Source organism: Pongo pygmaeus, chromosome 13 (assembly GCF_028885625.2).
Source record: "Pongo pygmaeus isolate AG05252 chromosome 13, NHGRI_mPonPyg2-v2.0_pri, whole genome shotgun sequence".
In the NCBI taxonomy this organism is placed as follows: Eukaryota; Metazoa; Chordata; class Mammalia; order Primates; family Hominidae; genus Pongo; species Pongo pygmaeus.
Window position 1 is genome coordinate 56091108 of NC_072386.2, and position 24602 is coordinate 56115709.

Here is a 24602-nt window from a genome sequence, read left to right on the forward strand (position 1 = left end):
AACATCCAGTGAGCCAGAACATTTCTTTCTCCCATAGGTACCCTTTGACCTCCTTCTCCTTCTCCCATCCTTTTATAGATTCAGCCCCACTCCAGGTTCTAGGAGAAACTACAATCTTGGGCTTCTACCCAATATGCTGGACCATTGAGTCATTTGGGCCACTTATTTGCCTCAGACCTTTCATCTTAATTCTTAAGATAAAATTTCTTTCTTGTCCCTAGATTCTCCCTATGCCCCGAGCTACACTTGGGAACTCTGCCTTGTTCTCTGTGCCTGAGATCCCACCTTGGCAACCTGTCAGGGCACTCTCCTTGTTTTTTTTTGCCTAGCTTTTATCCACCTCTGGAGTTTTGTCTTGACCCTAGATTAATGCCTTGGTCCCTCAGTTCCAACCTGGCCAATATCCCTAATGCAGGTCCCTGATTCTGAAGAAAGCCTGCTCCAGGATTGTCCGCCACTGAAGTGGAGTGTACAAGGGCTTTGGAGGAAAGCAGTCTTGCATTCAAACCTAGGAACGACCGTTCACTACTTCTGTGACCTCGGGCAAGATTCTTAGCCTCTCACAACTACAGTCTCTTTATCAGAAAAAAATGGGACTATCAGTATCACATCTAAGAGTTGTGAGGATAAAATTAAATAACTAGTAAAGCATTTAAGGGCTCAATAATGCCACCAGCACTGCTGCTGATTTCATTTTCAGCCCGCCTCTGTGAGCACAGTTCTATTCCCAATATTACTGATAATCACCTGGACCATCTGTTATAGGCCTTGGCCCTTCCCAGACCATCATGTTCCATTGTGGTTCTCGTGGTTATGCCTCAAACAGGTTAAAATATGACAAATAGAATGTACCTTCATGGAAATCCCAGCTTAGGTATTGAGCATTGTTTCACGAGAGAAAAAGGACAGATAACTCTTTCCCCGCTATTTTTGATACTCTTTAGTCCCTTTGGTTTGTATTTGTGTTAGGTCCTTTCCCAAGTGGTGTCTCTAATTTACTTTTACAAGCAGTCAAATATGTAGTCAAATATTTACTGCATATCAACCAAGCCAGGCACAAAGGGGGTTACCAGGGCTTATATGATAAGTACTAACACTCAGCATCTATTATTCAGCAGCCATTGTCTCCTTCACATCCTGTATATAATCAAATTCTCACAAAGTCCAGTGAGACAAATATTATCCCCATTTTATTGATGAGTAAATTACAAGTTTCATCAGAAACAGAATATAAGATTTTAGTACATATAAGTTAGCTGGGACATCTAACCAAAGAGGTACAACAGTAACTAAGTCTTGCCCTGCTAATTAATTGGCTCAATCTTGTTTTGTCAAAACATATTTGCAGAAGAAAATATCTAAGCAGGATCAGAGATGGTGTTTCCTAAGCCCTTCAAGTTATGGATACAGAAACCACACCAAGAGAGGTTATATGACCAGTTGATTGACATGGTAATAGGGAAGGAAGATTGAAACTTGGGCATCCTGTTCTTAGATTGAGATTTAGAAAGAGAATAGAGAAGGCCTATAATGTGAAAACACGAAGTTAAAGTAAAATTCTTTTCCAGAATTATATATTCATAGTTTTTCCATTCTGTCCCTGGGTCTGCTTTTCTTTGCATCCATTTCTATTTTTACTCCTGACCAAGTGCTATTAGGCCTCTCCTGCTGTGTGAGGGGCTGGGCAGAATGAGAGAAAGACATATGGCCTGTTAGGAGTCCACGTTGCTGCTCTTTGCCCTCAGAAAACTATCTTAGGAGGTTTTGGGGCTTTTCCCCATTGCTGCTGTTATTACTAAAGCTTTGCTAGCAAGTTTCTGTCATTTTGGAGTTTCTGTTTTCAGATCTCACTATGAGAATCATAGTCTGGCTCTCAGAAGGCAGGGAGGATGGGGGTGGGGGGCAAGAACAGAGAGTGCAGTGGAAGCAACAGTCTGCAAGCTCACTGGGGCCCAACGCACGCTGGCTCACTTAGCTGACCACGATCCTTTCCATCCAGCCACCAGCTGGCCAGCACAGAAGACCGATGGGGACTGCCCAGCAACCACAAAGTTCCCAAAGTTCACCCTCGGCCTCCTGCCCTCCTGTTATCACAACAGGAAAGAGCCTTGACAAGTTGCCAGAAATTATTTCTCACCCATAGGCTCACTTTCCCAGGTATTTACATCTTTTAAGACTTTCATTCTTGCTTGTGGAAAGGGCGATTTTGTTTAAGGTGGCTAGATGCTAGTCATTAGCTGGGGCCATGGCTTTGGTGTTAAGGAGTCTCAGAAAGGAAGCTCTGGAAGTTGTTAGACCTGGAGAGAGACTAGATTTTGTATATTTGGAAAGTTAGCTCTTCCTCGCAGTTTCCCTTCTGTTAGGGGCTGCATTACGTTCTTGTACCCATTCATATGTTGCAGTCCTAACCTCCAGTACCTTATAGAAGGTGAGCATATTTGGAGATGAGGTTTCAAAGAGATGAATAAGTTAAAATGAGGGCTTTGAGGTGAGCCCTAATTGTATATGACTGGTATCCATACAAGATGAGGAAATTTCGACCTAGAGAGAGACACACACACCAGACATGTGTGTGCATAGCAGAAGACCATGTGAGGACACAGTGAGAAGACAGTCATCTGCAAGCCAAGGACAGACACCTCAGAGAAAACCAAACCTGCTGACATCTTGATCTCAGACATTTCGCCTCCAGAATTGTGAGAAAATAAGTTTCTGTTGTTTAAGCCACCTCATCTGTGGTGTTTTGTTGTGGAAGCCCTGGAAACTAACACACCTTCCCTTCTGCTGCCAGAGTCTCAGAAACCAAGATATTGGGTCCATCCTCATGTATTGTCTCACCTGTTGGATTTCCCATTCCTTCATGGAAAAATTCTGATTGTCTAAACTTTTTGCAGTTCCTGTAGGTCCTTGCTGCACCCGAGACAGCAGAGGAAGAAGCTAAGAGAAGGCAATATCTTTTTTTTTTTTTTTTTTTTTTTTTTGAGGCAGGGTCTTGCTTTGTTCCCCAGGCTGGAGGGCAGTGGTGCAATCTCCACTCACTGCAACCTCCACCTCCAGGGTTCAAGCAATTCTCCCACCTCAGTGTTCCAAGTAGCTGGGACTATACAGGCACACACCACCACACCCGGCTAATTTTTGTATTTTTTGATAGAGATGGGGTTTTACCATGTTGGCCAGGCTGGTCTGGAGCTCCTGACCTCAAGGGATCCACCCCTGCCAGCCTTCCAAAGTGCTGGGATTACAGGCATGAGCCACCACACCTGGCCAAGAAAGCAGTATCTGAAAGGTCTCCTGGAGGTAGCGGGGAATGCAGTAACACAGCACTCTCGGGATTGGTTAGCTTCTGAAGAGAATATCCCGGGCCATGATGTTTTCAAGCATCAATATCCCTAAGTTGGTGTGTGTGAGGGAAGGACATGGATTATCCTGGAATGATACATAGTGTAGAAGAACAGAGAACTCTGATGCTAATTATAGAATAAAAAAGTGAGACGAGAGAAAAACCCCAAACTTGGGTTGACTGTGTATAAGAAATACTAATTACAGTCATTTCTGTGAACTGCTTACCATTGATAGCTAATTATCATGCAGCATAATAACAATTATGTATATCATTAAATATGTATCAGATTAGTTTTATTTGATTACAATAATAAACTCCAGAAACATACAATGTCAGGCCTAGAAGAGGACCTTGGGGATCAATGTCTAGGTCTTTCCCTTCATGTTTGCAGACGCTGAGGCTAGTCTGTGGCAGATGTTTTTGGCAATGCTGGGATGAGAACATGTTTGTGGCATTCCAAGTACACTACCCATGGGAAACCAGCATGAGGTTAGAGCCAGAAATCAACAAGAATTGCATCCTTCCTGACTGTTCTATTGAAGTGGTACCTAGACCTGTCGCAGTTCCTAGCAGTGATTGAACTTATCCCGTGTATTTGTTTGTCCTGTTTGCAGGCTGTAGTATTAGAGTAATTGCTCAATAAATAGTTCTCAGATGGAATCAATGAATGAATGATTCCTCAAGGGAAAGATTCTGATAGAAGGATCACATTTTAGATGTGTTGACCAGCCCTAAAGGCCAGTGCTGAGGTCTGACACCACAGTTTTCTTTCTGCTTTCCTTGTCTGATCATAAGAATCATCTGAGAAACTTTAAAAATATACACATTCCCAGGCCATTCCCCTGGAAGTTCAGCTTTGGTCAACCTGGGTAGGGTTCCAGGAATTTTTTTTTTTTTTGAAACACTCCAGGAATTTGTTATGTTCAATATATTTAGAAAACACTGATGACTATAGTTGTATCATATTGAGAGCACGTCGATCAACTCACAACCTAAAAGAAATAGAGAAAACCTTAATTCGAGCATTTCCAGGAAGAAAATGTCATGTTTAGACACCACTGGATTGTTTAAAGAATCCACTGGTGTTGATACGGTGGGTAGCATCTGAGGAAAATGAGCATGCATGCTTTTAGCAAATTATGCCATGCCAGGCACAGCACTAGGTGCCGGGGGGACAGTGGCATGGGACAGATGAAATCTTTGCATATAAGAGAGCCCACTGCCCAGTGGAGAGACACAGGAGAGACTGGGCAATTCTTTCCATTCACTTATTAAGTTATAATTTACATAGAGTAAAATTCACCCTTTTAAGTAAGTGTACAGTTCTGTGAGCTTTAAAAACACAGTTTTATCCCCTTCAAAAGTTCTCTGTGTCCCTTTGTAGTCAAGTGCCAGGGTGACCAGCTGTCCCAATTTGTCTAGGACTGAGGGGTTTCCTGGATGGAGACATTCTGAGCTAAAACTGGGACAGTTCTAAGCAAATGAAGGTGATTTGGTCATCCTATTAAGTCAGCCTCTCCCTCTACTTCCAGCCCTTGAAACCGTTCATCTGTTTTTGGTCCCTATAGTTTTACCTTTCCAGTTTGGAATCATACGGTATGTAGTCTTTTGAGTCTGACTTCTTTCACATAGAATGAAGAATTAGATAATTTTTTCATGGTGTTGTATATATAAGTAATTTGTTCCTTTTTATTGCTGAGTAGTATTCTACCACATGGATATATTACAGTTGTTTATCCATTCCCCAGGCAATTTTAACTGAGTGTAAAATCTGTGTTAGGGTTTGAGTGACCTCTGCCACAGGAATAGGGGTGTGCTGCCCCTGCTACCTGCCTGCGTCTTGTAGGACTACTCTCTGTGGTCCTGAGAAAATGAGCCTTGTCCGCATAAACTTCCACTACCATCTTTCCATCTCGCAACTTAACATGTGAGTGCAAGACAAAGGAGGAGGGTGGTGAGCAGAGATTGGAGGTGACACAGCTGTGGCAGGGCTTACTCTGAAAGACTCTAAAGTACTGCATACACCTATGCAGGATTCATTTTACCCTGGGAATATAGCCCTGAAATATAGCATGAGCATCAGAGAGAGGAAGTCAGTTGCCACCTTGCAGGATCACAGCAAGTGAAAGAGGAGGAGAAGAAGAAAATGTACATCTGAAGCATTAGAGAAATGCCTCCTCTCATTAAAATGTGCCTAGGTTCAGCAGATCAGACCCAGGTCTATTAAACATCCAGGGAAAGTATTCCTCGCCATCAACTAAATAAAACTCATTTCATTTCCTTGAGAAGGTAGGAGCTGAAGTCACTTCCAGTTAATAAAAAACTTAAGGTGGGCAAAATAAAATAATCTCACCTTGACTCAGGAGGATATCTTTAAACAGTAACAGCAAATCCAACTCTTTCCCCCTTTCTTTGCCTTTTCCAAGAATAGACTGCAAAACCCAGCCATGTTTGAAAAGAATATGCATCTGCAGCTCTCACTGCAGTCTATAAAGCTCCTGACATTTACTCCAGGTCAGAGACACTGCATGCAAATACCTGTCTATCTATTCACATTCTGCCACTCAGGCAGTGAGGCAAAAAATCTGGACTCAATCCCTGCCTTGGGATAATTGCTTAGCAAACAGGAAGCACATAATCCATTTTCATTATTAATACTCCAGTTAGGAGCCAGGCTCTATGTTTGGTTTCTCATAATGAGAGCTGCCTTACAATGGAGGTGATGCAATCTACCATTCAGCTCACAGCATCGCGAGGAGGCAAAGAAACCCCTCCTGTGGCAGATTTAGATTCCAGACATTTCTGCTCCCCATAAAGCAGTAGGCTAGATGGGCCCACTATTGAAGAGCAGGACGTGCTGATTTTCCTGCCTGGGTGATTTTGTAAAAATGTCTTGCCTTCTCATTTGTTTATTGTATATTATATGTTCTTCATCTGGGTCCGATAGCTCCTTCGAAGACATCTGCCCCATACGATTGCACACCCAGGGAGTGAAACTGCTGGCATGAAGTAGAACAGAGTTTGAAAGTGATTGTCAAGCAGGGCTAATTCAGATGTAACCAGCACAACCCTCGTGGCTGGCTCAACCACACAGCGGAAACCTGGTTAGTTTTTAAAGGTTATCTTTTTTTTTAAATGCTTGAACTAGAGATGTTTCCTGACGAGAGTTAAAGGACTTCTTGGTGAAATCTGTTCTCCTTCTCCTGCAGCATTCATTCCATCTCAGTGGAAGGTGGTTTGCTATTAAAAGTAAAGATAATCCATTATCACTATGAGTCTTGAACTGCCAGGGGGAAGCCTGTAGCTGACTGGGAGGAAAGGCTGATAACTTGCATTTAAAGAAAAAAAAAATATCAATTGCCAGTTGGTGTCTTGCCATCAGTCAGAAATGCGGCATAAATTTGTCCACAGTCAGAGGGACTGGGTCCCTTGGAGAATTTGCAGTGGGATTTGAAGGCTTCCTATTTACCTCTAGGTGATTAGTTAGATAGAGCCCAGTTTGGATCTGCAGTGACTGAGATGGTTATTTTTATCAAGCTCTTTGGTGACAGGTGTCCGTATTACAAGAAACAAATTGGCACTAATTGGGCACTCCCATTGGCATCTTGGCAGCAGAGAGCAACCACGGCTTGATTTAGGGAAACTGCACATTTACAGGCAGGGGACACCTGTGCTGGACATACCCAATCTGTTTTGTTGCTGCTGTTTATTTGTTTTTGTTTGTTTCAAGAATTTGAGATATGCTAATTTTAAGTGTGGCAGTTTTCACTAGCATTTTCTCCCACCCCATCACACAAACACATATCCATGAGAGAATTCTTCAAAATGGCATGCTGATCAAAGGCCTGTCAATCTGTTTATCTGGGATCATCAATGAGAGGCATTGGCCAGTGACCCCACAAGGATCAAAACATAAGTTCTCAGGGTCAAGGTCATTGTGTTTTTTGTTCACCAGTGTATCTGGTATCCACTTTGGCATGTTGCAGATGCTGAATAATTGTTAAATGAAGACATATTTGTTTAATTAATAGATGAATGCTCCCTCTTTCTCTTTTTTTTCTCTCTCTCTCAATGTCTTACAACTGCAGATGAATGGCAATTCTTTCCAGTTGAATCCTAGATATTCCAAGTCATACTGAACCTTAGCAATGGTCTGAAGAAACTACCATCATTGTTCAGATGAGAAACATTAGGGGCTTGGTGAGATGAGTGACTGAGCTGACAGCAAGATCTGTTTTCTGAGCCCTGGTGTGTTGCCATCTCAATGCTTCTTCTGAGAAAGAGATTTCAGAACACAGAACATTGCTGTGGATGAACAGCACAATGGCTCATGAATAGAGAAACCTGATTTCTATATTGGGATTCTCTCCTGATTATGTGGCCTCAAGAAAATCACTTCACATTATTGTGTTTCTGTGGTTTATGGTCTATTTGGGGAGATAGACAAGTAACCAGGCAATCACAATAAAGAATGCAACATTTGAATAATAAGGGAACAACTTGGAAGACACAAGCCAAAAAATACTAGCACGATATGGGGGCAGATTACTTTTCAGCTCTAAATAATTAGTACGTTGGACTAGAACATGTAAGGCTCACGAGAGGTGGCCCTTGATTTATTAAGTCTTAAGGGCCCATACGGCGATTTCAGAAGTGACTCGCCCAGCATACTGCAATGATCCACCAGGGGGGAGTAGAGGTCAATTTGTTCTGTACCAGAGAAGGTGAAGTGATTTGTGTTTTGTAATTAAGGGGAGGTAGGAGAGAGGAAGCAAGACTTAGGCCAATGAAAATTCAAGGTGTCCTATTCTTACAACATCTTCCATACCAGTGGCACCTACGTAGAATGACTCAAGTTTTGAGCTCTCACTGTGAACCTGAAGCAACTCCTTGCAATTTCACACCATTGTGGTAGTTTTCCAGAAATATAAGTCTAGGGAGAAAGGATGATACAGGATGGCTTTTTGGCCACAGAAAAATTAAATATCCATTTATCCATAGCAAGGAACATATAAATAGATGGTTTTCTTTAGCCATTCAGAAACTGGACCATTCAGACTTCTGCTACAGCAAGTAGCCCAACTGATGAAGTTGGTTTCCGTTATCTTTTTCTAATGTAGATGTTTATAAACTTTCAAAAAATGGACAGAATGAAAAAAGATGTAGTTTAATCAAACAAATGTATAATAATTTCTTTATTTTTATTTTATTTTTAATTTTTTGAGACAGAGTCTCACTCTGTTACCCAGGCTGGAGTCCAGTGGCACAATCTCGGCTCACTGTAACTTCCGCCTCCCGGGTTCGAGCGATTCTCCTGCCTCAGCCTCCAGAGTGAGTAGCTGGGTTTACAGGCATGTGCTACCATCCACCGGGCTAATTTTTTGTATTTTTAGTAGAAATGGGTTTTTACCATGTTGGCCAGGCTGGTCTTGACCTCCTGACATCAGATGATCTGCCCACCTTGGCCTCCCAAAGTACTGGGATTACAGGTTTCAGTCACCATGCCCAGCCTAATAATTGCTTCATAGCAGTCTTTTTAAAAAAAATTTACATCATAATTATACATATTTAAAGCATACTGAGTGATATTTCAATACATATATACAATGTATAATGATCAAATCAAAACAATTAGCATATGCATCACCTCAAACATTTATCATTTTTTTTGTGTTGGGAACATTCAAAATCCTCTATTCTAGCTATATGAAAATATATAATAAATCATTGTTAACTATAGTCACCCTACAGTACTATAGAGCACTATAACTTATTCCTATCTAGCTGCAATTTTATATTCATTAACCAACCACTTCTCACCCTCTTCTCCTCCCTCCTCTTTCCAGCCCCTGATAATCACAATTATACTCTCTACTTCTATGAGCTCAACTTTTTTAGCTCCCACATATGAGTGAGAAAATGTAGTATTTATCTTTCTGTGCCTGATTTACTACACTTAACATAATGTCCTACAGACTCATTCATGTTGCCACAAATGACAGGATTTTATTCTTTTTTAATGGCTGAATAGTATTCCACTGTGTGTATAGACCATGTTTTACTTAACCATTCATCTGTTTTTGGACACCTAGGTTGATTCCATAGCTTGGCTACTGTGAATAGTGCTTCAGTAAATATCAAGGGGGACAGATAGCTCTTTGATATGTCGATTTCCCTTTCTTTGGCTAAGTACCTAGTAGTGGGATTGCTGGATCATATGATAGTTCCATCTTTAGTTTTTTTCAGGAACCTCCATACTATTGACCATAATAGCTGTACTAATTTGCATAAACACCAACAATGTGTTAGAGTTCTCCTTTCTCTGCATCCTTGCCAGAATTTGTTATTTTTTTGTCGTTTTAAATAATAGCCTTTCTAACTGGGTTGAGATGGTATCTCGTTGTGGTTTTGGTTCACATTTCCCTGATTGGTGATGTTCAGCATTTTTGATATACTTTTTGGCCATTTGAGAGATATTTTCATCTGAGAAATGTTTATTCAGATTCCTTGCCCATTTTAAACCAGATTATTTTTCTTGCTGTTGAATTGTTTGAGTTCCTTTAATATTCTGGATATTAATTCCTCATCAGGTTAATAGCTTGCAAATATTTTCTCCCATTCTACAGGTTGTCTCTCAGTCTGTTAATTGTTTCCTTTGTTGTGCTTAAGGTTTTTTAGTCTGATATAATCCAATTTGTCTATTTTTGCTTTTTTGCCTGTGTTTTTGAAGTTGTACCTATAAAATCTTTGCCCAGACCAATGTCATGAAGCATTTCTCTCATATTTTCTTCTAGTAGTTTTATTATTTTAGGCCTTACATTTAAGTCTTTAATCCGTTTTTAGTTAATTTCTGTTATGGTGATAAATAAGGGTATAGTCTCACTCTTCTGCATGTGGATATCCAGTTTTCTCAGCACCACTTATTGAAAAGCCGGCCATTCCCCAGTGTGTGTTCATGGTGCCTTTATCAATCAGTTGGCTATAAATGTATAAATTTCTTTCTGGCTTTTCTATTCTGTTCCATCAGTCTATGTGTCTGTTTTCATGCCAGTACCATGTGTTTTGGTTATTTTAGCTTTGTAGAATATTTTGAAATCTAGTAGTATAATACTTCCAACTTTTTCTTTATGCTCAGGATTGGCTATTTGGAGTCTTTTTTGTTTCAATATGAATTTCAGGATTGTTTTTCCTATTTCTGTGAAGAATGTCTTTGGTATTTTGAAAGAGATAACATTAAATCTGTAGATTACTTTGGGCAGTATGGACATTTCATAATATCAATTCTTCCTATTAACAAACATGAGATATTTTATTTTTTTGTAGTTATTGCTTTCTTTGTTCCATTTTCAGTTAGTTATTTGTATATAAAAATGCTACTGATTTTTGTATTTTGAAATTTTACTGAATTCCTCTTTCAGTTCTAAGAGTGTTTTGGTGAGGTCTTTAGGTTTTTCTATATATAAGATTATGTCATCCACAAAGAGGTGCAGTTTGACCTACTCTTTTCCAATGTGAATGCCCTTTCTTTCTCTTGCTTAATTTCTCTGGCTAGGACATCCAGTACTATGTTGAATACGAGTGGTAGAAGTGAACATTCTTGTCTTGTTCCAGTTCTTAGAGGAAAACTTTATTTTCCTCATTCAGTATGATGTTAGCTGTTTTATATGGTCTTTATTTTGTTGAGGTATGTTTTTTCTACCTAAGTTTTTGAGAGTTTTCATCATGAGGAAATGTATAATTTTATCCAATGCCTTTTCTGCATCTATTGAGATGATCATATGTTTTTTGTCCTTCATTCTCTTGATGTGATGTATCACATTTATTGATTTGTGTATGTTGAACCATCATTGCATCGCTGGGATAAATCCCACTTGATCATGTGTATAATCTTTTAAATGTCCTGTTAGTTTGCTAGTATTTTGCTTTGAATTTTTTCATCTATGTTCACTAGAGTTTTCTTTTTTTGTTGTTGCTGTGTCCTCGTCTGGTTTTGGTGTCAGGATTATGCTGGACTCATAGGATAAGTTAGGAAAAATTACCCCTCTCAACTTTATTAGAACAGTTTGAGAAGAACAGGTGTTAGTTTTTCTTTTTAATTTCCCATACTACATGGATGTAAATGTTAGATTTTCTTTAAATGTTTGGTAGTATCTAGCAGCGAAGCCATCCGGTCCTGGGCTTTTCTTTTTTGGGAGACTTGTTATTACTGATTCAATCTTGTTACTCATGATTGGTCTGTTTCCCTTTTCTATTTCTTCTGGGTTCAGTGTTGGTGGGTTATATGTGTTCAGGAATTTATCCATTTCCTCTAGGCTTTTCAATTTGTTGGCATATTGCTCCTAATGATCCTTTACCTCTCTGTGAAATCAGTTGTGATGGCTCCTTTTTTGTTTCTGATTTTATTTAGATTTTCTTTCTTTTTTTCTTAATCTAGTTAATGGTTTATTGACTTTATTTATCTTTCGAAAAATAACTTTTCATTTTATTCATTTTATGCATATTTTTTCAGTCTGTATTTTCTTCAGTTTTGCTCTAATCTTTATTATTTTTTTCCTTCTACTAATTTTGGGTTTGGTTTGTTCTTGCTTTTCTAGTTCCTTGAGATGTATTGTTAGGTTGTTTATTTTAAAACTGTCTAGTTTTTGATGTAGGTATTTATTTCCATAAAATTCTCTGTTAGTACTGCTTTTGCTGTATCCCATAGATTTTGCTATGCTGTAATTTTACTTTTAGTTGATTCAAGAAACCATTTTCTTTCTTATTTAATCGACCCAGTGGTTGTTCAAGAGCATGTTATTTAATTTTTATGTACAGCTTCCAAAGTTACTCTTGTTATTGACTTCTAGTTTTATTCCATTTTGGTCTGAAAAGATACTTGATATTGCTTTGATTTTTTTAATGGTCATACGCCTCATAGCAGTATTTATTACAGTGAATGCATACAAAGAAAAATCAGCAAAGGGAAAAGTGCATGATGGGGTGAAGTCCCAAGAAAACAGGTACAGACTTCTAAGAGTCCTCTCCCAGTGGAGTCACACAGGGTGTACTTATTTTTTTGCAGCAACAAATTGTAACATATGTGAAATTTTGTGTTACTGGAGATCATTAGTGACTCAAAACCTAGGTTTTTATGGGGGTGTGGTTACACAGACATTTTCTGCCTAGTATGCACTGAAATTCCAAACTCCCAGAAGGAAAGCAAATATTCAGCATAAAGCATATTATTTAGGTACGGTAAGCCACTCTTACCAGTTAGAGTGGTAGGAACTCTTCTGAAATCTAAGTTCCCAAATGCCAGCTAAGAGGCATCTTTTAAGCAGGTCTTTTGAAGGATAGGAGTCAGACCTGCTATGTTAACTCTTTTCTGCACACTAGTTCTCAAGCTTAATAATTCTAGAAGTTATGTCATTCATATTATAGATGTTATTAAAGGCACTTTTTTTCTTGTTGGCAGAGATTAACATGAGTTTATAATGTAAAGTTTAAAAAAATAGGTAAACAAAAAGAAAAAAATGTCATATAATCATGCCATCAAGAAATGACCATTTTAAAAAGTCTGGTATACGTCCTTTCAAGTATTTTTCTATGCATATTTTTGAAAATGTATGCATTTTTTTAAAAAATTTCCTTTTTAAATTATACTTTAAGTTCTAGGGTGCATGTGCACAACGTGCAGGTTTGTTACATAGGTATACATGTGCCATGGTGGTTTGCTGCACCCATCAACTCGTCATTTGCATTAGGTGTTTTTCCTACTGCTATCTTCCCCTAGCCCCCGACTCCCTGACAGGCCCCAGCATATGATGTTCCCCACCCTGTGTCCATGTGTTCTCATCATTCAACTCCCACCTATGAGTGAGAACATGCAGTGTTTGGTTTTCTGTCCTTGTGATAGTTTGCTGAGAATGATGGTTTCCAGCTTCATCCATGTCCCTGCAAAGGACATGAACTCATCATTTTTTATGGCTGCATAGTATTCCATGGTGTATATGTGCCACATTTTCTTTATCCAGTCTATCATTGATGGACATTTGGGTTGGTTCCAAGTTTTTGCTATCGTGAAGAGTGCCACAATAAACGTATGTGTGCATGTGTCTTTATAGTAGCATGATTTATAATCCTTTGGGTATATACCCAGTAATGGGATCACTGGTTCAAATGGTATTTCTAGTTCTAGATCCTTGAGGAATGGCCACACTGTCTTCCATAATGGTTGAACTAATTTTTACTCCCACCAACAGTGTAAAAGCATTCCTATTTCTCCACATCCTCTCCAGCATCTGTTGTTTCCTGACTTTTTAATGACCGCCATTCTAACTGGTGTGAGATGTATCTCATTGTGGTTTTGATTTGCATATCTCTAATGACCAGTGATGATGAGCATTTTTTAATATGTCTGTTGGCTGCATAAATGTCTTCTTTTGAGAAGTGTCTGTTCATATACTTTGCCCACTTTTTGATGGGGTTGTTTTTTTTCTTGTAAATTTGTTTAAGTTCTTTGCAGATTCTGGATATTAGCCGTTTGTCAGATGGGTAGATTGCAAAGATTTTCTCCCATTCTGTAGGTTGCCTGTTCACTCTGATGATAGTTTCTTTTGCTGTGCAGAAGCTCTTCAGTTTAATTAGATCCCATCTGTCAGTTTTGGCTTTTGTTGCCATTGCTTTTGGTGTTTTAGTCATGAAGTCTTTGCCCATGCCTATGTCCTGAATGGTATTGCCTCTTTTCTTCTAGGGTTTTTAGGGTGTTAGGTCTCACACTTAAGTCGTTAATCCATCTTAAGTTAATTTTTGTATAAGGTGTAAAGAAGGGATCCAGTTTCAGCTTTCTACCTATGGCTAGCCAGTTTCCCCAGCACAATTTATTAAATAGGGAATCCTTTCCCCATTGCTTGTCTTTGTCAGGTTTGTCAAAGATCAGATGGTTGTAGATGTGTGGTGTTATTTCTGAGGCCTCTGTTCTGTTCCATCAGTCTATATCTCTGTTTTGGTACTAGTACCATGCTGTTTTGATTACTGTAGCCTTGTAGTATAGTGTGAAGTCAGGTAGCATGATGCCTCCAGGTTTGTTCTTTTTGCTTAGGATTGTCTTGACTATGCAGGCTCTTTTTTGATTCCATATGAACTTTAAAGTAGTTTTTTTCCAATTCTGTGAAGAAAGTCATTGGTAGCTTGATGGGGATGGCATTGAATCTATAAATTACCTTGGGCAGTATGCCCATTTTCACAATATTGATTCTTCCTATCCATGAGCATGGAATGTTCTTCCTTTTGTTTGTGTCCCCTTTTATTTCGTTGAGCAGTGGTTTGTAGTTCTCCTTGAAGAGGTCCTTCACATACCTTGTAAGTTGGATTCCTTTTATTCTCTTTGTGGTAATTGTGAATGGGAGTTCACTCATGATTTGGCTGTTTGTCTATTATTGGTGTATAGGAATGCCTGTGATTTTTGCACATTGATTTTGTATCCTGAGACTTTGCTGAAGTTGTTTATCAGCTTAAGGAGATTTTGGGCTGAGATGATGGGGTTTTCTAAATATACAATCATGTCATCTGCAAGCAGAGACAATTTGACTTCCTCTTTTCCTAATTGGATATCCTTTATTTCTTTCTCTTGCCTGATTGCCCTAGCCAGAACTTCCAACACTATATTGAATAGAAGTGGCGAGCGAGGGCATCCTTGTCTTGTGCTGGTTTTCAAAGGCAATGCTTCCTGTTTTTGCCCATTCAGTATGATATTGGCTGTGGGTTTGTCATAAATAACTCTTATTTTGAGACATGTTCCATCAATACCTAGTTTATTGAGAGTTTTCAGCATGAAGGGCTGTTGAATTTTGTTGAAGGCCTTTTTTGCATCTATTAACGTAATCATGTGGTTTTTGTTGTTGGTTCTGTTTATGTGAGGATTACGTTTATTGATTTGCATATGTTGAATCAGCCTTGCATCGCAGGGATGAAACCAACTTGATAGTGGTGGATAAGCTTTTTGATATGCTACTGAATTTGGTTTGCCAGTATTTTATTGAGGATTTTCGCATTGATGTTCATCAGGGATATTGGGCTAAAATTCTCTTTTTTTGTTGTGTCTCTGCCAGGCTTTGGTATCAGGATGATGCTAGGCTCATAAAATGAGTTAGGGAGGATTACTTCTTTTTCTATTGATTGAAATAGTTTCAAGAAGGAATGGTACCAGCTCCTCTTTGTACCTCTAGTAGAATTCGGCTGTGAATTGGACTTTTTGGTCTTGGAATTTTTTTGTTGGTGGGATATTAATTATTGCCTCAAATTCAGAACCTGTTATTGGTCTACTCAGAGATTCAACTTCTTCCTGGTTTAGTCTTGGGAGGGTGTATGTGTCCAGGAATTTATCCATTTCTTCTAGATTTTCTAGTTTATTTGTGCAGAGGTGTTTATAGTATTCTCTGATGGTAGTTTGTATTTCTGTGGGATTGGTGGTGATATCCCCTTTATCATTTTTTATTACATCTATTTGATTCTTTCCTCTTTTTTTCTTTGTTAGTCTTGCCTAGTGGTCTATCTATTTTGCTGATCTTTTCAAAAAACCAGATCCTGGATTCATGTTTTTTTTTAAGGTTTTTTGTGTCTCTATCTCCTTCAGTTCTGCTCTGATCTTAGTTTTTCTTGTCTTCTGCTAGCTTTTGAATTTGTTTGCTCTTGCTTCTCTAGTTCTTTTAATTGTGATGTTAGGGTGTCAATTTTAGATGTTTCCTGCTTTCTCTTGTGGGCATTTAGTGCTGTAAATTTCCCTCTATACACTGCTTTAGCCAAGTCCCAGAGATTCTGGTACATTGTGTCTTTGTTCTCATTGGTTTCAAAGAACATCTTTATTTCTGTGTTCGTTATTTACCAGTAGTCATTGAGAAGCAGGTTGTTCAGTTTCCATGTAGTTGTGTGGTTTTGAATGAGTTTCTTAATCCTGAGTTCTAATTTGATTGCGCTGTGGTCTGAGAGACAGTTTGTTATGATTTCTGTTCTTTTACATTTGATGATGAGTGTTTTACTACCAATTATGTGGTCAATTTTAGAATAAGCATGGTGTAGTGCTGAGAAGAATGTATATTCTGTTGATTTGGGGTGGAGAGTTCTGTAGATGTCTATTAGGTTCGCTTGGTCCACAGCTGAGTTCAAGTCCTGGATATCCTTGTTAACCTTCTGTCTCATTGATCTGTCTAATATTGACAGTAGTGTGTTAAAGTCTCTCATTATTATTGTGTAGAAGTCTAATTCTCTTTGTAGGTCTCTAAGGACTTGCTTTGTGAATCTTGGTGCTCCTGTATTAGGTGCATATATATTTAGGATAGCTAGCTGTTCTTATTGAATTGAACCCTTTACCATTATGCAGTGGCCTTGTCTCTTTTGATCTTTGTTGGTTTAAAGTCTGTTTTATCAGAGACTAGGACTGCAACCTCTGCTTTTTTTTGCTTTCCATCTGCTTGGTAGATCTTCCTCCATCCCTTTGTTTTGAGCCTGTGTGCGTCTTTGCATGTGAGATGGGTCTCCTGAATACAGCACACTGATGGGTCTTGACTCTTTATCCAATTTGCCAGTCTGTGTCTTTTAATTGGGGTATTTAGCCCATTTATATTTAAGGTTAAGACCGTTATGTTTGAATTTGATCCTGTAATCATGATGATAGCTGGTTATTTTGCCCGTTAATTGATGCAATTTCTTCATAGCGTTGATGGTCTTTACCACTTGGCATGTTTTTGCAGTGGCTGGTACCAGTTGTTCTTTCCATGTTTAGTGCTTCCTTCCGGACCTCTTGTAAGGCAGGCCTGGTGGTGATAAAATCTCTCAGCATTTGCTTGTCTGTAAAGGATTTCTCCTTCACTTATGAGGCTTAGTTTGGCTGGATATTGCTTTGATTTTTAAAAATTTGTTGAGATTTATTTTGTTGCCTAACATATGATTTTGCCTTGAGAACGTTCCATGTCCTGGTGAGAAGAATGTATGTTCTGCAGCTGTTGGATAAATATTCTGTTAGGTTCATCTGTTCTACAGTGCGGTTTCAGTCCAATGTTTGTTGATTTTCTATCTAGATTATTGGTCCAATCCTGAAAGTGGGATGTTGAAGTTCTCAACTACTATTGTACTGGGGCCTATCTTTCCCTTTAGCTTTAATAATATTCGTTTTATATATCTGGATGTTCTGGTGTTGGGTACATGTATATTTACAATTGTTATATCCTCTTGATGAATTGATACATTTATCATTACATAATAACCTTCTTTGTCTCTTTTTGTCTTTTTTTGACTTAAGGTCTATTTTATCTGATGTAAGTATAGCTATTCCTGTTTACTTGTGGTTTTCATTTGTATAGAATATCTTTTTCCATCCCTTCACTTTTAGTCTATATGTGTTTTTACAGGTAAAGTGAGTTTCTGGAGGCAGACTACAGTTTGGTCTTCTTTTTTTATACATTTAGTCAGTCTATATCTTCTAATTCTGAATTTAAATGGTTTATAATCAAGGTTATTGATATGTGAGGATTTACTCCTGTCTTTTTGTTAAGTGTTTTCTGGTTGTCTTATATATCCTTTGTTTCTTTTTTCCTCTCTTACTGTTTATCTTTGCAGTTTGGTGATCTTTAGTAGTAATAATATTTGATTCCTTTCTCTTTTGTATTTGTACATCTGCTCTACCAGTGAATTTTATACTTTTGTGTTTTTTCATGAGGGTAGATATTATTCTTTCATTTCTAGATGTAGGAATCCCTTAAGCATTTCTTATATGGCTAGTCTAGTGGTGATTAATTCCCTCAGTTTTTGTTTCACTAAAAAAGATTTATTTCTTCTCGATTTCTGAAGGGTAGCTTTACTGGGTCTAGTATTCTTGTCTGGTACTTTACTTCTTTTGGCTCTTTATCATCCCATTATTTCCTGGACTATAATGTTTCTTCTGAGAACTCTGCTGTCAGTGTGATGGGGATTTCCTTATATGTCACTTGATGCTTTTCTGTTGTCGTTTTCAAAATTCTTTTTATCTTTTTTTTTTTTTTTTCTTTGAAACACAGTCTCACTTTGCCACCCAGGCTGGAGTGCAGTGGTGTGATCTCAGCTCACTGCAACCTCCACCTCCTGGCTTCAAGCAAATCTCCTGTCTCAGCCTCCCAAGTAGCCGGGATTACAGGTGCATGCTACCATGCCTGGCTGATTTTTTAGTAGAGACAGGGTTTCGCCATGTTGGTCAGGCTGGTCTTGAACTCCTGACCTCAGGTGATCCACCTGCCTCGGCCTCCCAAAGTGCTGGGATTACAGGCATGAGCCACTGTGCCCGGTCCTTTTTATTTTTTAACAGTTTGATTATAAGGTGTCTTGGAGAGGATTGTGTTTTTTTGTGAATCTTTCAGCTTTCTATATCCAGATGTCTGTATCTCTTCCAAGACTTGGAAAATTTTCAGCTATTATTTTATTAAATAAGTTATCTATGCCTTTTTCTATTCCTTCTCTTTCTGAAATTCCCATTGTGTGAACATTGGTTTGCTTAATGGCATTCCATAGGCCTTCTTCATTCTTTTAAAATCTTTTTTCTTTTTAGTATTACTATTATTTTTTGGTCTGACTGGCTTATTCCAAAAAACCAGTTTTAAAGTTCAGAAATTCTTTCTTCTGCTTGATCTAATCTATTGTTGAAGTTCTCTAATATATATATGTGTGTGTGTGTGTATATATATATATTCTTTGGTTTCAAGATTTGTTTCATTTTTAAAAATGATATTTATTTCTGTGTTGAATTTCTTATTCAGATCATGAATTGTTTTTCTGATTTTGTTGAATTGTCTGTGTTCTCTTGTATCTCGGTTTGTTCTCATTCATAGGTGGGAATTGAACAATGAGAACACTTGGACACAGGAAGGGGAACATCACACACTGGGGCCTGTTGTGGGGTAGAGGGAGTGGGGAGGGATAGCATTAGGAGATGTACCTAATGTAAATGACGAGTTAATGGGTGCAGCACACCAACATGGCACATGTATACATATGTAATAAACCTGCACATTGTGCATGTGTACCCTAGAGCTTAAAGTATAATAATAATAAAAAAAGATCATTATCTTGGATCCCTTTTCAGACATTTCATAGATTTCCTTTTTTGGAAGATCTGCTATTGGAGAATTATTGTGTTTTTAGAAGTGTCATTTTTTTTGCTTTTTCTTGTTTCTGCTGTTCCCATGCTAATATATGTGCATCTGGTGAGACAGTTGCTTCTTTCAATTGTATGAGATAGTTCTACAGGGAGACTTTTTCCTGTAGATGTGTCCTATAGTGTTGGTTGGGTAGAGTGCTTTGGTTTTGGCTCTGAGTGGGCACAGTAGTGTATTCTCTATATGATTTTTTTGGCTGTAATAAATGTCACTGGTATCTGTGAGTGCCTCAACGGCTTAGGCTGCAGTTGTTCTTGGAAGCTGTGGTGCAGCTTTGCTGGGGTGGAGAAACTGAGCAGCTAGTATTGGGATGGGGTGCATGTACAGGTAGTGGCTCTGCCATTGGAGGAATGGGGTTGCCAGCAGCAGCAGTGGGCCTCAAGCAGGCTAGCCCTCAGGCCCTTGAGTGGCACATGTGCATGTGCAGCAGCTCTGCTGCTGGAGGGGGCAAGGTTGCAGGTGGGCAGGTTTTAGGCTCTGGGGAGTGCATATGTTGGCTCCCTTTGCCCTAAGTGCAGCCCCCTGCTGTGCTGGATGGCCTGTGTCTGGTGTGTAGGGCCCTGTGTAAGCTCAGATGCTGTGTCATGGCTGCACTGCTGTGTTCAGCTGGTGTTATGTTGCTGCAGCCCTCTGGGTGAGGTGTCAGTGACACCCTAGGGATGTAAAGATACAGGGGTTATTCAGCTCCAGGGCAGGATGTACTCTGCTGGTGACCTCTCTCTCAAAATTGCACCATGGTGCAGCAGGCTGGATCCCAGCGAGTGAGGAACACGCAATATAAATTTTCTTTTCTGGAAAAGTGCAGTCACATGGATTCCATGCAATTCCCTCTACTGGGCTTAGGACCCTAAGAGGGCTGTGGGGCTCTCTTGTAGCTAGTATTGTGGGCATCTGTGGTAGCAGTGTGGACTTTGAGAATCTCCTGTTTACCTTTTCCTAACAATGGTGAATCCCTCTTGGCTCTAAGTCAATCCCAGCTGGGTGCTTTGCTTCCCCCTCTATGCTGCCATCCCAAGTTTCTATGCCTCAGAGGATTTTTGTCACTTTCTTGCTAAATTCCAGCAAGAGTTCCTTAGATAGTCTATTCAACATATAGTAGTCTATTTGCTGCTCTGTTCCTTTCTTGTGTAGGAGGAGAGTGCTGGGCTGGGTAGTCAGCCATCTTGATCATAGTACTTTCTTTGGGAAGCGTTAAGGAAAAGTTCTAGTTTGGCCTACCTGAAGCCACAGAGGAGACAAACATGTTTAAAGATGGCAATTTCTGCCTGTGGCAAGCAGTTCCAGTCCAGGATTGGCAAATCTATCTTCCAATTTAAGGGTGTTAGGAAAGGCTAGAAAAGATTCTGCTAGACTTGGCTAAATTCACACACATTAAAGAAAGAAATAAAACCCTAGCAACTCACTCCAGCCTAGTGATGTTCTCACCAATAGAAAGACCTTCTTATTACTGTGTGTGCCCTGATTCTTATTGCAGGTTGTGGCTATTGAGTAGTTATGGCATTATAGAGTGGCTCTGAAATGGAAGGCCACTTCATTATGTTAAGCTGAAAGGGGAGATATTATCTATGTGTAAACTACAGCCTAATAATAATAAAAAGAAGAACATTCAATATTTGTATAGTGTGTTTATGTACCAGGCATTGTTTCTATATTAACTCATTAAACCCTTACAACTTTAATGATTGGATTCTTTCGTGATCTCTGTTTTACAAGTGAAGAAACTGAGGCACAAAGCAATTAAGTCACTTGCCCAAATTTGCACAACACGTAAAAAGCCAAAATTCCAACTGAGATATCTAGCCCTAGAGACCATGGTTTTGGTGACCAATTATTATAAGCTGATATATGAAAAATATGCACAAGTTATTCTCATACAAGAAAACCAGCCAAGGAAGGAGGCTGAGTGGTCCATTTGACCTTGACAATAAAAATGACAAGAATCTGTCATCTTGTGTGGCAAAAGCTAGAATGTGTTCACTATGGGGAGATAGACAGGTGCTTAGAGGGAAGTAGGCAGTTTGGTACTCTCCTTGAAGACAGTGCAGTTACTGGGGACCAGCAAATTTTATTTCAGGACCTGGTCTACTATGTTTGTGTGTTTTTATTTCCTTTATTTCTTATTCCATCTTAACAATTTGGAGGAGTTTTTAAATAGTCGCCTCTTTCATCTGGACTAATGGAAAGCAAGAAAAGCAGGATTTTTTTTTTCACCTTCATGTAGGCTCCTGGGGTTTTACATCAGTCACCATGGATGCTCCACCTCATCTGCTAGCCTTATCTGAGTGCACCTGCTACCAGAGAAGACGGTGTCTGGCATTCCATCACAGCTTCCCAGTACAGATACCTGCTGCTCCCTTCTTCTCTGATGGGGTCTTCTATTGACATCAAAGAAGCTTGCTCCACACAACGAGGTACAATCTGGATGGCCAGGGAATTTAATTCCTCCAGGCTAGCTCTGGGCCCACAGGGATGAGAGTCACTGGGAAAATGCCCCAGCCTCTTTTGACTTGTGAGTGAATTTGGAGGTGTATTTCACAGTTTTCTAGAGGATATCCAGTAGGACGGAGACCAATGTAACTGCAGCAGTAACTTGCTCATTAACACATCGTTTATTGGCTTCTCTCCCTTCTGTATCTCACTTCCTAATCCCTCATGTATGTTTTCTGGGATTGCCTCCAAATAAACTAACTGCACTTAAGTTCTTGCCCCAGGCTCTGCTTTTGAGGGAAACTAAACTAGAACTTAGAAAATGGGGCACATGTACCCCTGGAGTTGAATGTGGTGGCAGCAGGAAGGTTCAATATGGAGGGTTCCCAGGGAAAACAGAGGGAGGAGACTCTAAATCAGATGAGAATCCCCTCTACACTGAGCACTTTCCATCTAGACCTCAGCGATTTTAGAAATCACTGTGTTTTCCTTCACTAAACAGAATAATTCCTTCCCTTCAACCCTGACATACTTTTTTTTTAATTTTATTAAAGGAATCCATTCCAAGACTGAGAGATTCCACAACTTGCTTGATATTTTAGTCAAACGAATAACAGAAAAGACCAGCTTCCTGAACTTAGACAGCAGCTCTTGCATCATGGAATAGTGAGCCCAGAAAAGAGAATGATACGATTGATAAACCACAGGATCAAAAACTTCCCCAAAGTTCCAGTTCCCTGTGGTTTGGAAACTAAATGAAACACCTTCCTCCAACACTGTGGAATCAGAAAGATCCCTGGAGCCAGCTCCCAAGAAACAGAAGTGACAGAACTTTATGGTCTGCCTCTTTCCTTTCTACTGGTCTCTACAGTGGGGGACCAAAATCCTTGTTAATGCCTGGCTTTCAGAAGTGAGAGGCCTATTTGAAAGTGTCAGGGCAGGGAGGAAGCTAGCGGTAGCCCACTGGGCTTTCAGAGGAGCTGCTTTCCCAATTTTCTTTGGGAGATCCTAGTCAAGTAAAATATAACATCTTTATAAATTATCCAGACTCTGTGTTTTTAAAGTATCTGTGACTCAGTTATTTAGTTGAAAAGCTTTAATATCCAGAACACAGGGAAATTTCTATATTGTCAATCCACACTTCATTGTTTTGTTCGGTTCTGGCAACCTCACTGGGATGGGACTTTGACACACTGGAGAGTGTTCAAAAGACTAGCAACCATGATGTATGCGGTATATTGCAATATGTTGAATGTTTTCGTCAGTGAATAATAATTGCATTCTTTCCTCATTCAAGTTTAGACACAATTGAAAAATACAAACAGAGGAGTAAAAACTATTATTTTTATTGCTGGCAATACTGGATTCATGGATATGACTTGGACCTGCAGCATCTATATTTTGGGAGCTATACTTGCAAGGATGGAACCTAGAGGAGAGACATTGACCCAGCCCCTCTGAAGGCCCATCTATGGTCTGCCTTGTATCTGTTTAACATCAAGAGCAATGACAGAGAAGGTTCTCTAACCATGCCTCTAGAAGGCAGCACCAGGCCCTGGCCAGGTATCACCATATGGAACCAGGAATAGAAGCGAACACATTCATCTCTCTAGCAGGTTAGCCAAAAAGATGGCTGACCAAGGGCTCAACCTCAACTAGGTTATTAATACACCTAGTTAGATAAGGTGCTCCTCAGCCTTTGAGAAGAATAATGACAGGGGGCCAGGAACAAGGAAAACATTCCTTCTCAATACCTCTGGAAGGTGAAAATTCCTATTTTGGGCCAGGACAGAAATGTGGCAGAGGGAGAAAATGATATTCCTAATAGAATGTGTTTATTTGGGGAAAGAGAAGACTTAGAAGAAGTCACCAGATTTATATTTAAGTATCTGAAGGCCTGTCATAGAAAACAGGGCAGTATCTCGGGTGATGGGTCCACCAAAATCTCACAAATCACCACTAAAGAACTTACTCAGGTAACAAAATACCACCTGTTCCCCAAAAACCTGTGGAACTAAAAAAATTAAAATAAATAAACTAAAAAAAAAGAGGGCAGAGTGGATCTGTAGCAGTCTGTTTCACATTGCTGTAAAGGAATATTTGGGGCTGGTAATCTATACAGAATAGAGGTTTATTCAGCTCACAGTTATGCAGGCTGTAGAAGAAGCATAGTGCTGGCATTTGCTTCTGGTTAGGACCTCAGGAAGCTTTCCCTTGTGGCTAATGGTGAAGGAGGATCAGGCATGTCTCATGGTGAGAGAGGAGTAATAGAGAGAGGAAGAAGATTTGGGGCTCTTCAACAACCAGACAGTGCATGAACTCATCCAGTGAGAACTCACTCATTACCACTAGCACAGCACCAAGCCATTCATGAGGGATCTGCCCCCATAACCCAAGCACCTCTCACTAGGCCCACCTCTAACATTTCAATATGAGATTTGGAGAGGACAAAATATCCAAACCATATCATTCTTCTCCTGTCCCCCTAAATTTCATGTTCTCACATTGCGAAATACAATCATCCCTTCCCAATAGTCTCCAAAAGTCTTAATTTATTCCAGCATTACTAAAAGTCCAAAGTCTTATCTGAGACTTAAGGCAATTTCCTTTCACTTATGAACCTGTAAGATCAAAAACAAGTTATTTACTTCTAAGATACAATGGTGGTACAG

General features: G+C 39.4%; 1 long non-coding RNA gene across 1 annotated transcript in view; it reads left to right on the forward strand.

The window, feature by feature from the left end:
• The window catches only part of LOC129044538 (uncharacterized), a 33776-nt gene extending 9830 nt beyond the window's left edge, over positions 1-23946 (forward strand). Inside the window, exons 2-3 of the long non-coding RNA XR_008504696.1 lie at positions 21725-21914; positions 22485-23946. This is a non-coding gene — a long non-coding RNA (uncharacterized LOC129044538). The remainder of the gene's footprint in view (positions 1-21724; positions 21915-22484) is intronic.
• Positions 23947-24602: the final 656 nt, after the last annotated feature.